Below are 17,401 nucleotides of genomic sequence, written 5' to 3'. Positions count from 1 at the left end.
ATTTTCTACATTAAGGGTGCCGTATACACGCCACCTACAATTTTCAAACGTAATGTTATCTTATGGAGAAATATTTTAAGTTTGCTATTGCTGTTTCTTTTTCATGAAGTCAGCTGCAATCGGTAGAAGGAATAAAAACACAGGGTTCTACCAAAGGAATTTTTTCTCAGGCTTCTCAAAGTATTTTTAAATATTTATTAAAAGTCGCAAAACTTCAACTTCGCACATTTAAACAATTCTATAAAAATTTTTTATCGTAAATAAAATAAAAATAGCAAGATAAAAGCATCAGTTTTGGTATCTTCTTTCCGATGCATATTTAAATTTTTTTTAAAAATGTGTAAAAAATAGTATTTTAGACCTAAAATTGGAAAAATAATTTACACTCCCCCCCCCAATGCTCCTTTAACCCCTCCCATTCGCGGAGGAATACATTATAAACCCTCCCTTTACCCACTGATTGATTGTGACGTTTATTATCTGGTCTTGACGTATGCTGAATGTCAGAGAGAAAGGTTTGCAGTCAGTTTACTAATTTCTTTGTTAAATATAGATGACCATATCATATATATTGTGAAATATTGATTCATTTTTTTGTAAAAATTTTCAAATCCTTTTTATTATTTTCATATTTTTTATATATATATTGGGTTGGCAACTAAGTAATTGCGGATTTTTTTTAGAAAATCAAAGACAATTTTTTCATGGAACTAAATAACTTTATTCTGTAATGTATTGCCCATTTTGATCAATGACCTTTTGCCATCTTTCAGGCAGCATCATAATCCCACGTTCATAAAACTTCTGGTTTTTATTAGCAAAAAACTGAATCAGGTACGATTTGACATCATCATCATTATTATTTAAATTTTTACCATTCAAAGAGTTTTGTAAAGGTTGAAACAAAAAGTAATCAGATGGTGCAAGGTCTGGACTATACGGTGGATGTGGCAAAACATCCCAACCAAGCTCCAATAATTTTTGCCGAGTGACCAAAGATGTGTGTGGCCTTGCATTGTCATGATGGAATACAACACCTTTTCGATTTGTCAATTCGGGCCGCTTTTCTTCAACTGCATTGTTTAATTTCGTTAGTTGTTCAATGTAGACATCAGAATTGATCGGTAGAGTTCAAAGTTGGGTGGTAAGAGTTCAAAGTAGACAATTCCTTTGTAATCCCACCAAACTGATAACAAAACCTTCTTTTGATGAATATCAGCTTTTGATGTTGTTTGAGTTGGTTCATCTGGCCTGCTCCACGATCTTTTCCGCTTGATATTGTTGTAAACAATCCAATTTTCATCGCCAGTTATCAGTCGTTTTAAAAATGGATAATTTTCATTACGTTTCTTTAGCAAATCGCAGCTGTTAATGCGTTGCGTTAAATGCGCAATTTATGCAAAATTAAAAATTTTTTACTTTTTTTCTGAGAATTGTGAGTATTATTCATATGTAAAATATGTTCAGTGGTGTAGCAAAGGACGGTGACTCCCGGAGCACAGTGACAATTTTTTGCCCTCCTCATTATTTTTAACTTTAACTAGTAAATAAAATGCATTAATATTCTGCCCAAGGCATCTCCTAAGATTTGCGACCTGGACGTCCCTACACCCTTTGCCTTTCCGAAGTTAAACCATTGCGCATATTGTTCAACACTGCGTGAGATATCTTGTATGAAAGGGAAAATAATAAAAGATTGAAAAAAAATTAATTTCAAAAATATTGAAGATCTTTTTTAAACTCGCAGCCCAAAATTTGAATTATGACATCCTATGAAAGATAGCAAATAACTAGAGTTACAATTGAGCTTATAAATTAAATGAACAGACTTTCCAGAATAGCCGAGACGGTCCCATTTCTTTACTTTTTATCCTGAATTCTTGTTAATTTAAGATATAATTTTAAAAAATTCAACTTCTGAAGAATCATCTTCTACATAATATACTTTTTACAATGCTATCACATACAAGCATTTTTAAAGACAAATGGAAATTTGTGACAATTCAAACCGATAGATGTTTCTACTATAGTTGTTGCATGTGTTGTATTAGAACATGGTGGTTTTTCGTATAAAAAATAGCAAGAATCAGAATGTTCCTGCATTATTAGCCAAAGAATTTTGGTAAAGGAGACTATTATACTTCGACTTTGAAAATTAATTTTTTATTCTCAACATATGTATGTTCTGTTTTGAATGCTGACTTTAACTCTACTCAGTTATGCATTTATTACATATTTTAAAAGACCAGAAAATCGATTTTTATAATTTTCATTATTTTTAGAAAACCTTTCATGATGATCAGTAAGCATAGTTTTGTATCTTTGAACTGAACTTATTATAAAAATAAAGATAAACTAGAAAAGGAAATTTATTCACATAAAATGATATGATTGTTACTTTTGATAAAATCTCAAGTGTTTATGCATAAAAATAAGCTATTTACAAGATTTTGTAGCTTTTTTTAAAAGGCCAGTTCCTTTCAAAATATATTCACAACGCTACTATTTATTAAAGGGAAAAAATATTTACCGAATTTCGTAGTTTAAAAAAACTTCTTTTGGATATTTTTCTATTTTTTTTTGTGTGTGTGTGTGTGTGTAATTTTGTTTTTATAGCTAATTTATTATATGACTGATTTGAATACTTGTAAGGCTATTTTTCAGAACTCTATGTTATAATCTTTGATTTTACTGCTGGTTTTCTCTTATTCTTATTCTTCACTGAGCCTTAGAGAAAAGTCTCCTATTTTCTGGGGATATAACTGTAAAGGACAGTGATATATGTAGACTGACGAAGCTGCAGAGTGTGTAAGATCTGAATCAATGATCGACGTGTCAATTACAAATAAAATCAGATACTCATTATCAGTAAAGTATACTTATATAACATTGAAAACCTCTAACATTAATATTATATGGGGGCAGCTTAGCCACATCATGTATGGTAACATAATTATTACTATTATTTGGTGTTATGCAGTTGTTCATTGTCCAGTTGATTGCAATAAAATTTAAGTGGTCCAAATATATTTCTGTCAAACTAATGCATTCAAAACTTGCCGTGAGCATGGAAGATCATGATAATCATACCATTACTTTTGTCATTGTAATAATAGTAATGGTTACGCGAGTTTCGTGCTTATCAAAGAGGAACATTACAAGTTTTTAAGGGGTTTGTCGGATATGATTGATAAGGAGCTTAAATAACTGAAGAACGGTCTTGTAAAGTAATCTAATAGTCGAAGAATAATTTCGTAAAAGAAGAAACTTAAACAAAAAATAACCTAAAGATTAAATTGTGTAATCGTATATCCGCAAAATCGTATATCAGATTATAGTTTGAAGTATACATACAACTCAGAAATATTTTAATTAATCTTTGACACAAAAATAAACTTCCAATCCAAAGAGAAATGAAAAGAGGAAATTTAGTCCCGGCTTCCAAAAAAATATTTAATTCCTACCATTACGATGGTTACAAATAGAAAAATGCTGTAGGCCTTATAATCAAAGGTCAAATAGAGATGGCGCACCATAAATGCCATCTTCCTTAGATTCTGCGAAAACGTTTTAGGATGACATATCATTAGTTTTTTTTAAATAAGAAATATCGTACTTCCAGCATGTCCAAAGGTAGTACAATACACTTTTACATTTAAACCTCAAACTTTTTTTTTGTTTTTGTTTGGAGTGGAAAAATCAGAATTTGCACGAAATAAAAGTATCAGTACGTCTGTAGTATACATGCACTAATATCATTACTTAATTATATAAAAAGTTGCTTTGAGGTAAAATGTTATGTATGTATGTAATACTTTATGTCTTGTAGTGAAATTAGATAAATATTTTTATTCATCAAAGTAAACATTTTTTTTTCCTTTCAAAATAGCAATAAATTAAGTTAATTAATCGGTGATTAATCTTCGTACTCAGCACAAAAACTTTCCAATTTTGTCACTCGTTGCCATCTCAGACGTAGTGAAAAGTGCAATAGGTATAAAGGAAGAATACTCTCTAATACTAGAAATAAACTATATGAAAGCAAGCAGAACTCAATAAGACTGATTAACTTCAAAACTACATAGAAAATGTGGCTTAAAAATATCTAATATATATATTGTGATGAGAATTATAACAGTATTAAATATCCGATTATTTATAAATATTTACTTATAATGACTATAAATTTTAAAAAAAGTATGAAACAAAGCGCTAGAATAATAGCCCAGAGAAATAATTTAAATTTTCGAAAATAATAAAAGTACGATAAAACAATATATTGGATTACAGAACAATCTTATTTAACAAACTTTAATTGATATATCAGGTAGGACAAGATATTGTAAATATATCTCCATTATAAAATAAAGAATCAATTTATAAAGTATAAGAATAAACATTCATATTATTCATATACAGAATTAGCTTTTCAAGACATAAAATTTCATATTGAAATTTCCGTTTCATTAAAACTACTCAATTCGTTTTCTTTTCACTTTTTTTTTTTAATGAAGAATGAAAGAAGCTGACGTTTTGTAAATCAGCAGTAAAGGTAAAATTTAAAAATCATTAGGTTTTTTTTTTTTTTTTTTTTAACGGAATATGGTAAGCTGTAAAATGCAGACATTGCCACATTTTACTGAAGGGATATTACCACCATTAATTTCTAATTATTCTTATTGAAAAAAATCAGGGACATTATTATTAGATAAAATGAAAATTCCTTTTATTTGGAGTCGTTCTGATTAGTCAGTATGTCAAAGTATACTATTTATAATAACAATAACCCTCATTATTTCTGTGTTTTTAACATTACCTTCGTTTCCTGGCTAATTAAGCGGCTAAATGAATAAGTGATTTAATATACTATGGCACTCAAAAGCATCGATACATATTTAAAAAGTAATATGAACTATCTGCTCATCTACCATGAATAACTAATATTTGAATCTGAGTAAAACGTCGATTTTGACAAATACAAGTATTATGCTCAGAAGAAGCAGAATCAACATTTTCTTCGAGCAACAAAAATAGTTTTGATGATTTCGTTAGGACAAGACGTTTTCCCATTAATAACTAAATTACTTCAACTCAATAAATATTTGGGGAAAAAACCACTGACTCGAGAAATAAAATCAAATTTTGCCAATTCAAAAAAGAAAAAATCTGAGCGGGGGGGGGGGAGAGTCTTTAATCTTGCCACACCAGTGGTTTTTTTAAACGCTTCCGGAAGCTCACCGATTGATTTACTCTTCTGCCCCAGCCTCCACACGTGACCTCCGCTCCACACCACTTCACCAGGAGAAATGGATCTTCAGCTAGCACTCCGCCTTTTCTCTACGAGTTTTCTGCAGCCACCAATAGATGGCGGTGCTCCCACGAACCTCCTTGCCAAGGTACTAGAGCACAGTAATCCTCCGTTCCCATTGATAGCCGTGGATAGCCAGGGAACGATCATACAATACAATGTTAAAAGGCTTAGAAAATTTTTAGTGATAATATTCGCCAGGCCGCTCTAATAGAAGATATTCTTGTGAACATTCTGCGCAAACACAGGGGAAGGGAAATTTCCATCGTGTATTCTGTCAAATGTGATTGGTATTTGAGTTGGGTTTATAATACGTCCATTTTTTTTCAAAAACGTGCTAATCGTTCATAAATTTGATTTAGTATTAATTCACCAAATGTAAATATGATTGAGGAAGGCGAAGATGAACAGAATTCAAATATCACACATTACTGTGATATTTATGAAAAGAGTTAAAAAGCTGTGAACTAATAGGAGCAATGTGATGTGAATAAAAGAAAAATAATAGCTAGAACTTTTATTTTTATATTTCTTCAGACAAACACTTCAAATTAAAATATGATCCAGATTTTTTTTAATTGGTTCATCCTTTAATTAAAAAAATTCATAAATAAAATACATACCAAGAGAAAATATACACATAAAAAAAGCCATTTCAAGTAATATGGCGATTTATAGTTTGCTGAATATAAACCAGCATAATTGCCCAAAATGTTGCAAATTTTAAAAAAATATTTCAAATGTTTTTTCTAAGAAAATTTCGTACTTGCATTTATAGTATTTTAAAACTAATTACTAATATTTTTTTTCTTTCAAATAAGACATTTAAATAAAAAAAAAATTAAGGCTTGCTTTGGTTTTACTTCAACAAAATAGAGGAAACATAACCTTGTTTCTATAACTTATATTCTTAATATAGTAACTAAGACTTTATTAATATTACTGCCATTTTTTTTAAAGTTCCACTGAATCTGAAAGTACTTTTTAAAAAAATCAAAATTCAAACCCAATTTTTAAAAATTCATTTAAAAGATTAGTTGAAAAAATCAAACGTTTTAATTTCGTGTCTGTTGGAAGTGCTTAAGAAACTATTTGTAAAATCTTTGAATTCTTATAGTAAATAGTAAAATTACTAAAATCTTTTGTTAAATTTCTTAAAATCTTCTGTGACATCTTCTATTCCCAAATGCGAAAAAATCTTCTCCATGATAATAATCGTAACTAGAATCAACATTCATACATCTCTAATTCTAATTAAGCAATAGGATGCATGCATATAGTTTTCTCGAGTTAAATACGAGCATGGGCAGAGAAATTCAACACAGAAAAAGAAAATCAATAGATAGGAGAGACAGACAGTGTGGCTGCACAATGAATAGTTCTTAAAAGCCTAAAAATTCATGAATTGAGCTCATCTGAGTGACACATGAGGAGAAGAAAAACAAGCAATTAACCAATTGATTCTTGTATCTCCCTCCAACCAATCAAATAAAAGGTTCGCCTTCACTCTTTTGATTTCTCATTTGATTGTATTTTCGTTTCATTTTGTTAGGAGTAGCTCACCAAAAAATGCTGGTCATATTTCCCTGGATACACACTCACATAATTCCTGAAAATGTAGTATAACAAAATATAATTGCTCAAAATGTTGCAATTGTTTAAAAACATTTAAAGTGTTTTTTCTAAGAAAATTTGTACATAAATGGCAAGCTTCTTTAAGTTTTTGGTTGCATTTAGAGTATTTTAAAACTAATTACTAATATTTTTATTTGAAATAAGACATTTAAATAAAAAATTAAAGTTTGTCTTTGTTTCACTTATAGAGGAAACATAACCATACATCCATAACTTATATTCTTAATATAGAGTAACTAAGACACATTAATTTTACTGTCATTTTTTTAGAAGTTCCACTGAATCTGAATTTAAAAAAAAAAAAAAAAAAAAAAAATCAAAATTCAAACTTTATTTTTAAAGTTTGGATTTTAAATATTTTTTAGCTATAAAACATTTATTAAATATTCATTTAAAAGATTAGTTGAAAAATCAAATGTTTTGATTACGTGTGAGTTGGAAGAGTTTAAGAAACTTTTTGCAAAATCTTTGATTTCTTATAGTAAATAGTAAAATTACTAAAATCTTACGTTAAATTTCTTAAAATCTTCTGTGCCATCTTCTATTCCCAAATGCGAAAAAAATCTTCCCCATGATAATAACCCTAACTGGAATCCCCATTCATATATATGTACTTCTAATTAAGCAATAGGATGCATGTTACTAGTTTTCTCGAGTTAAATCTGAGCATGGGAAAAGAAACTCAAGAAATTTTTTAAAAAAATCAAAAGGTAGGAGAGGCAGACAATATGGCTCAACAATGAATAGTTTTTCAAAGCATAAAAATTCCTGAATTCTTCAGCTGAATGAAACAAGAGAAGAAAAATAAGCAATTAACAACCGATTTTTGTATCCTCCCTAACATCAATCAAATAAAAGGTTCACCTTCACTTTCTTTTATTACTCATTTGATTCTTCCCCCCTCCCCATTTTCTCAGGAGCCGCTCATCAAAAAAATGATACATCGGCAAATCTTTAATATACAAAACAGGTAATTACAATCACAAATTTTGAATAATACAGACATCAAGCCGATTTTTGAACTGTACTTTTTTGAGAAATATCTTTTAAGTAATGTTTATTTTTGAGTCAATGAAGAGTCATTAGTAATAGAATGCTCTGGATATGTTTTTAATAGACATGGCTTTGCATAGCATAGAGAAAGAAAGAGATAATTTTTTTTTCTTCATTACAAAACTAATATATATAAATATTTTATAAAAAGATTAAACTTCAAAAGGCCCTTAGGAATACAAATTCTACTTCATTATTTAAAATTTACAAGTAAATAAATAAAAATAAACATACAAAAAGTGAACAGAATAATTCTTGTAAAGTAATTGTATTTGAATTCAGAATGAATTAAAGACTACCATCTAAAGTGATAAAATAGTTTCAAATAATATTTTTTAAAAGAAAATCATTATTGATTAGTTCAAAATTTTCACAATTTATAAAACACAGAAACAGCATAAAATAAGAAAAAAATTTCTAACCTTAAATTATTGAAAACGTAATAATTTACAAAGTCCCAACATCAAATTGTTGTAAATTATATAATAAATAAATACACTCCTAAATTAAACAGCTGCAATACAAATTCTAGAAATTGCATATTTATATGAATACAACATATATTTCAATAAGTCAAGTTTTTAAGTGCTAAATAAGACATGAAACCAAATTTCAAAATACAAACATTTTTAAATAATTCAAATTAAAAGGTTTTTGTATGGTCAACATTTTTTTTCCTTAAATCAAAGACATTCAAGAAAATCTACTACAGATGTGGAGCAAATAAATAATTGTCACCACAAATGAGTGGATCATCTTGCTGGTAAAAGTTCTGTATCATATTCTGGTTTCATTTCAGTGGGAAAGAGAAAAACGTCCGAAATACACATTCAATTTTTCTGATACCTGTGCCACCGATTAATCGGATGTTAAATTCAGAAGAAAAAAAAAATCTAAATTTAGGCTAAAGATCACCCTTTCGCTGTTAGTGTTTGCCAGAAGAATGCAGTTAATAAAAGAGTATTGTGTGCTTTATAGTATAGTCGGTTTTCATTACTATACTATGAAGTACACAAATCTAATGTGCGAAAATGAAAATCGGAGCGCATGTGACATTCCTGCCCAGCATCTATACATTTTTGCGCGAAGGTGACAAAGTCGCTAACACTGAGCATACGTAAAAGTCTTGTTCGTTTAGACATTATTTTCTTCCATTCACACAGAACACAGTTTCTATATGAATTTCATCCAAAATTTTATAGAAATATACAAATTTGATAAACTGTGTAAAAAGAGAGGAGGGAGAGCATTCTAAATTATATCTTTGTAGCCAAAAGAGATTTTCAACGATCTAGTTCGGAAACAAATAACAGGCAAGGCATATCTCCAATAACGTCTTTTTCGGACTCGAATAGTTAGACAAACCGGAAGATTCGCCAATAATTTCTTCAGGTTTTAAGACGACTGCAACACTTTAATTTTATATATCTGGTATTCGAGCAAACAAAACTTTAAGCTGATTTTATTGAACATAATTAATTAGACCGTCAACCTTAATACAACACAAACACAAAATTATAATTATATATATATGGAAATTATTTTTTTGAAGTTATTTTAAATATTGATAGTTTCATTCAAAACTGATTTTTTTTTTTATTTAAAAAAAAAGTCTGAAATTTAAGCGGCGACGGCGGCTGTTCGAAGAGCTTGGTGACGACAATATCATAATTTTTAGTCTAATCTAAATATTATTTAATAATCAATTTTTTAAAATTTAAACTTAGATTTCAATTAAAAGTTGCATTTTGGTGATAGTAATTTTGAATCAGTCATGCTCTTAGCAATTCGAATTTTTTTTCCGATTTGAACAAAAACGAGTCAACTAGAAATGAAGTGAAGAAAACAATTAAAAGAGGAATGGGAAGAAAACAAAAACACACGATTGAGAGCGAAAATCGAATCCCTCGTGTCAATATTGTTTGCTGGTGCAGTTATCTGAACTTAATATCACCATGTATGAAAATCTAGTAGACATTAGTGCAAAGAAATTGCAGAAATATAAAGATGATAACAAACACAAGGATCGTCGCGATTTACGTAAAAAATACTTTTTGGTAAAATATTTGAAGAAAGCGCTCGCCGAGGCTGAAAAAGAAAGGAAAATGAAAGATGTGGAGAAACCTACGCAGGAGCGGGTCGCAGGACCGGCAACTTCTGAAAATACGCGTAATTCCAAAAGAATAACAGAAGATGAGTTAACCAAACAAGGAGAACTTCAACAGCATCGGGTCGCAAGTAAAGGAAACTACGAGTATGTTCCCAATTGTAAATGGATCCTACAAAGCGACAAGAGAAGTTTACTTTCTTCAACATCGTTAAATTCATTCAATCGCGGCGATTTGGAAGGACAATTTCCTGCAGAAATACCAGAAGAAGATTTCAAGGGACCTCTAGAACGCAGTAATTTGTATGCAAACATTCAGAAAAACGAAACTGACATAAATCAATACATTCAAGAATTTTGCCGTGATCTGGAACAGAGTGGAGAAATACCAGAAGAAGATTTCAAGAGACCTGAAGAAAGCCGTATGTATGGAGACATTCAGAACAACAAAACTGATATAAATCAATACATTGATGAATTTTGCCATGAACTAGAGACCTACAAGAACTGACCTATATTATTCTCTAATAACTGAGTTCACGTGTTGCCCGAGATAAACACACCATCATCATTATTTTTTTTAAATCAAGATATTAATCGTAATTAGTAATCAAGACATTAATCGCGGTGTTTGTAAACCTAACGAATTGTGTTGTTCAAGAATATACACACAAAATTTCTTGAACACACATATGATTTTTATGAAAAATGTGATAAGTCAAATAATTTCATGGATGTCTATAATGCTTTTAATGCATTTTGTTCTGTTAAATTTTTTGTATGTAATATGATAAAGAATCATAAAATGTCATATATTTATAAGCTCAAAATTATATTCCAGAATGTTTACATTTTTTGGATGGCAGCATTGTTTTTTTTTCAAAGTTTATAATATAATATTCAAAATATTTTTACACATCATTGACATTTTTGAAATTGTAATCAATAAATCTAATTTTTTTACTTAATTTGTTTCATTTTTATTAAAAGTTCCACAATACTTACTAAACTACTGCTTAAAATATTATGTTTTATCAAATAATATTAAAGATTTAAAATGTGAAGTTTTCAAATAAAATTATAGAATTATTAAGAATAGAATTATTAAGCAACTGCATGAAAAAACTAAATTTTTTAAATGGATTATTTTTTTAAATATATATTGATAAAAAAAAAATAAAGGAAGAAGATTTCAACATTTATTTTACTTTCAATGGAACTATTTAATTAATAAATAGAGAAATATTAGTAAAGTTAAAATTTCTAAAATATTCAAAAATAGGGACAAAAAAAAAATGCAAACATTCCTAGCAAAAAGAGTAGCTCTTATTTGTTTTAGCCTTAGTAAAAGAAAACATTCTACTGAGTAAGAATTTTTATAACATTAATTGAATTATTGAACTGAAATAAAGTAAATTTTCAAAGAATTATATCATCTAAATTTATAAATGTATATGAATAAAAGAAGTGGATATAAAGCTGCAATTCATTCTCAAGAAAGCATTTTATTTAGGATTGGAGAAAAAAAAAAGTAATCCAAAGAGTACAAAATGAAAATAACAACAAGACAACATTATATAAATATATGAATATATATATATAGAGAGAGAGAGAAGCAGTCTTATTTTCTTTTTCCAATAGTAGAAGAAAATATTTTACTAAGTAAAAATTTTATACATGGCTATTCTGATAAATTTTTGTGGGAGAAAAAAGAATTTAATGAAGATGAAGAAAAGACAGAAGGGGTGCTTAACAACAACTTCCAAGGTATTTTGCCCTAAACATACAATATATTGATCAAGACAGTTTTTGAATCGATGGAATTTTTAAAAAAAATAATTTCATTAATTACAATACGCATATAAATTTCATTTATTACAATACGCAATTGCATAAATAATATTGTTTCTAAAGTGTTCCAAAAAATACATAGTCAAAGAAAGAAGTGCATATAGAGACATATATTGTTCAATATGTAAAACATACAACTGTATTCAGAATTCAAATTCTGTTTAAAGAAATTTGAAGTGGACATATTTTCTGCAGAATAATACAACATTGGCTAGATTAGCATCATTGCTATCCCAAGAGATAACTATAGGGAAACATGTATATTTTCTTAGTGTGCTTGAATATTAAATTTGGCTAGTCACGCCGCATCAGTCGAAATGACAATACCCATGCATAAAAGATTCTTATTAACAGTAAATATTAAAAAAAAAAAAAAAAAAAAGGAATTCTTATTTTTATTTTCAGAATTTGGTACTTAAAGATAAAATATTGTTTGCAAGTATATTACATTCTTTTTAATTTAAATTTCTTCGACAGCAGTAATTCAAAGGTCCTCTAATATATTTGCTACATACTTCAAAGAAAGTGCTTCATGCTTCAAAAAATGAAGTTCCATAGTTGATTTTTCCCTTAGTTCCAAATAGGCTGAATGGAAATTACTATTTGAATAGGCTGAATGAAAAATTACTATTTGAATACTTTATTGTCTTAATGTTTATTAAATTGATTACTTTCATTCCTTAAAAAATGTCATTAATTGGCAAGAAATTTGAAAATAAAAATAGTTTCCATAATATTTAAAAGTATGAATAATACATTAAATATAAGAAAGGAGTTAAATTGGAAAATACCAATATTTTATTCTATTGCAGTGCTTGTTGGAAATGAATCAACATCATCAGATCCAACATCAGCATTGGTTAGTAAAAGTCAGGGGTGTTTGTGGGACCCCAAAAAATCCCCTGAAACTTTTACGGTCTTACTACCGACATTTTGGAGTTTCGAGAAGGGGGGGGGGGAGAAATGAAAAATTACAATTATGAAGTATTGAATAACCTAATTATAAAAGTCCAATGAATTACTTTTTTTGCAAAATTAATAACCATGAATTTTTAAACATATAAACTACTACATTTTATGTAAATATTTTAAATTACCTGAATTAATTCTTTAAAAAAAATTATCTAATTTCTGCTGCTTTTTTTTATTTTCTGATGTTTGTGGGCTTGTCTTTCTTTTGTGGTGAACTTCATAATTGCAGGAAGGTTGACTTTTATTTTCCTCATTTACAGTTGAAGAAATTTCCTCGAGAACTGCACATGCAGAGGTAGAAGCAGTTTGCTTTTCTGCTAATGTAGAACGTTTTTCAGAGACTTTTATAGGTGACTCATCTGAAATACATGTTTTTAAGTCCTCTTGATATGTTTTCCAACTTCTGTTCATATTGAGTAAGAGATCTTTGTGAATTGGATCAGTCATTGGATTTTTTGAGCCATATTTTTCACATGAGGTTTCTTTAGAAGCCATTAAATCATATTTAATAGTCTGCACTGCATCTAGGGAATCAATCTTAAGAGAGGTTCTATAGTCAGTGACAAGTGTATCCATTAAGTTGAATGCACTTTCCACTAATGGGCCATGGAAGCAGCTAAGGCAGGCTTTGACCAATTTAGCCAATGTAGGATACTTATAATCATTTGTGAAATCATTTTTTAAATTAAAAACTTTAGACCAATATTTATCAATTGTACACTTGACTTGATTTCCACTTTCATCAGATGTGTAGAGCATTTCTTTGGTGATATAAATATCATTCTGGTATAACCTTATTTCAGCTTCTACTTTTGACTTTTCATTGTCACTAAAAATATGGGACATAAAAGGTGATAATTTTTCAAAAGCTAATATTGTACTGGTTTTACCTCTTAGCTCTGGATCTAATGCTGTAAAACTAATTAGATATGAATTTTTAAGGGGTAATTTCTGTTTCATATGCTGTGCTGTATTAGTATAAGCTTTCATCAGAGAAATTTGGAATTCTTTTGCTATTGGATGATTTTTTGATAATTTCTTCAGGAGAGTGGAAGCTTCTGCACCAGTAAATATTACTTTGCTAGGTAGATGGAATTCTGGATTTGTGACATCAACCTTTAATAAATCATCATAAGATGTGAACTCTATATTTTCTGGCTTCATAAAAAAAGAGAAAAATTTTGCTATCAATTTATAAATACTGGAATGTATTAAATGAAGCATTGGTTTTTTTTGTTTCAAATAATTTAATATATGTGTTGAATTCTGGTAATACTGCTGAATATACTGCCATATGCAATAAAGTTTTGTTTTGCATAACAAATAACCATTTAGTATTCTTTTTATCCGAGCTAAAGCATCCTTTGTGAGTTGTTGGAAATGCAAGCAAGAATACACCCCTTCAACAATTTTTTTTTGAGCTGCAGAAATATTTCTTTTATTGTATACAGTTTCAACATAAGAAAAATAATCCCCTTTATCAGCTTTATCCAAGTAGTGAAAATAAAATGCAATAAGAGCATCCCACAGATCTTTGATTCTTTCTAAAACACATAAAATGTACACCCACCTATGGTCTGGTCTCTTCAAGGGCTTAAGTTTTTTAATGGCAAGGGATTCACAGATTTTGAAAAAATTCTCTTTTACTGCAGCTTTTCATATCAAAATAGATGTCATCAAACAAATCTTCTAAGTATCTATCAAAACAAGAAGCAAATTTTTTTGCACAGTTATTAGCTGTGTGACATGTGTCACCATCAATATCTAATAAGTGGGGTGCTTTGTTTGATCGTAGTCCGATTTCAATACCCTTTTTTTTTCCACACATGGTGTTACATGAGTCCATTAATACACTAATTAAGTTTGCCCATGGAATATTATTATCTTCAACAGTATTAACAACTGCTTTAAAAACAGCTTCTGAATTGCAAGATTCCATCTTAAGAGATGCAAAATGATGAACTACAACTTCATTTTGATTGTTGTCATAAAACTGCACCAATATTGCCAGTATACTTTCTTGAGCATTGCTAGTACTTTCATCCAAATTTAGAGAAAATGGAGTCTCCTTTAAAGTTTTAATGATATTTTCCTTAATAGTTTTTGCGAGCCCATATTTCATCTTATAACATGCAGCAGTCCTGGACATTTCCAACGAGTTTAGTGCCGTCTGATCGCGCCTCAACTGTTTGCAGAGTTCAATTAAATTGGGAGCTACATTGACAGAAAGAGAATTCTCGGCGATAAACGAAGTTATTAATACCTCTTGGCATGCTTTTCTTGTCACTATATCCAATGGCCGAGCATCAGTCTCCAGTAAGTCATCAGTATTTTTTGAATTAGCATAATTACTTAAAGTCATTGAATGTCTAATGCACTTTGAATATTTTATGTGCGTCACAGTTTTAGAATGATTTGTGAAAGCCTTGAATTCTTCCCTACCATACTTCAGCAGTGAGTTACAAAAAACACAATATGCTTGTCCAGCAACATTTATTTTCTTGCACCATGTGCCGATGGTATCCCCATTACCATCTCTCCGTTCAATCCAATTCCACCTAAATGCATTCCGGACACCTTCTTCTAATTATATAATATCACTATTTATATCGAGAAATTTCATAGTGAAATTCTCTTGCGTACATAAATAAAAAAATATTTCAATAAACGAAACGAAAAATTTACACGTGCATCAATAAATGAAACGAAAATTTTACACAGCGGAGAAAAAAAAGTTGCGAAGCGATCAATGACAAATAGCTAATACGGCGAAAAATCCCCCTTCTCTACTTATTGGCGCCACGCCAGGACAGATAAGACCTTTGAACCCACTTGCCGAAAAGAATCCAGAAGAGAATGTCCGAGAACTAGGGGAATGAGTCATAACTCGCAATAAGGAAAGAACAAAAAAGAAGTTTTTTCCCCCTTTTCACGCATTATCACTGCCTTTGGAGAAAGAAAGGAAAAGTTTTCACCACACACACTGACCTTGCGTTTTCTGCTTTCAAAGCAAACAAAATTACCCAGATCAAAATAAATAATTCATTATTATTCCTTTTGAACGACGATCCCCGGAATTTCCGGGTATCGAAGTTCAAAATCCCCGGAATTCCGGGGTTTCCCCGGAGCACAAACACCCCTGAAAAGTGGTAACAGGAGAATATCTTTCGGTATTGCTGCTAAACGCGTACTCAAATTCGCTGAGCAAGAGAAATTGTTGAAGCATTTTGAGGGCTTTGGTAAGACTTAAAAAAAATCTTTTTGTCATTTTCCAATACAAAAAAAAAAAAAAAAAAAAAAAAAAAATTATAACCATATCTACAATAATACAATGTTCCTTGCACAGAATTCATTTTTCAGAAAAATTATAATTTGGAAATGAAAACACTGATGATCGCATTCAGTCGCAGTATGTTGCAATGTAACAAGATAAACACAATATACCAGCTGATGGAATGTTTAGTTTTATTCCAATGTTTAACCCTTTTTTATTTTCTTTTTTCATTTACTCTGTTTCAGTCACCTCGATCTGTTTCCTCTGCATTTTTTCAGAATTATTGTCACTAATTGAACGAATTATAGTAAATAAATTATTTTCAAGGAAAGATAACATATAAAAAGGAAAGCTCTTTCACCTGAAAGGCATCTAAAGGAAATGCAACAACAATATGTAAAATCATCGTTATGAAGTTATTTCAAAACTTTTCAAAGAAATTTTGAGATATTTGCTCAAAAGAATTGAAGCATTATTGTAAATATAAATTCAGGATTAATCGAGAAATTAAAACACTTGTTCTTGGGAAAATTTTCATGCATCAAAATATCAAAAACTGCATTCCACTTATATCGAAATTCAGATGAAATCCAATGGAAAAAATTAGGAAAATGTAATGTTGAAAAATTACTCCTATTATTAATTTTTTATACATAGGAAGTCTACATACTGATAACTTTGAATGGATTACCTTTACTGGGTGCCTCTTTGGATATTGGCTGTATTTAATATCTGTATACAATCATTGAGATATAATTTCATAATCATGCTGAAGTGAAATTGCTCACATTACAGTGGAGTATAAATGTCTTGCATATATAACAATCAATGTATGCATGAACCTTTCTAATGAAGACCAGTTCAATAATATAACAGCAATCTTAAAAATATATGATTCTTACAATTATCTCCTAATAAACTGCAGAAAAAAAAAGAGCATATTACTAACATTTAAAGTGAGTTTAAATAGCAAAAGTAGTTTTTGGTGATTATTTGGTCAACATGTATAAAAGATAATTTGTTTGGAGGGGGCGGAAATGGGAAGTTAAATAAATATGTGTTGTTTAGAATATAATCATATTATAGAAAATATGGAGAAAAATAGTTTTACAAAACATGCATAGTCCAGGGTTTAAATCTGAATGGCCTATCTTGAAATAGAGAAATGAAGGGAATGAAATATGCTCTCTTTTATAAATAC

General features: G+C 29.5%; 1 long non-coding RNA gene across 1 annotated transcript in view; it reads right to left on the bottom strand.

Annotated features, from left to right (window-relative positions):
- Nucleotides 1-6,515: 6,515 nt before the first annotated feature.
- Nucleotides 6,516-17,401, bottom strand: part of LOC129959093 (uncharacterized) — a 52,015-nt gene continuing 41,129 nt past the window's right edge. Inside the window, exon 7 of the long non-coding RNA XR_008783395.1 lies at nt 6,516-6,917. This is a non-coding gene — a long non-coding RNA (uncharacterized LOC129959093). The remainder of the gene's footprint in view (nt 6,918-17,401) is intronic.

The sequence above is a fragment of the Argiope bruennichi genome, chromosome X1, assembly GCF_947563725.1.
Source record: "Argiope bruennichi chromosome X1, qqArgBrue1.1, whole genome shotgun sequence".
Taxonomy (NCBI): domain Eukaryota; kingdom Metazoa; phylum Arthropoda; class Arachnida; order Araneae; family Araneidae; genus Argiope; species Argiope bruennichi.
The sequence above is the reverse complement of the archived record's forward strand: the minus strand, read 5'-3'. Positions and strand labels throughout refer to the sequence as shown.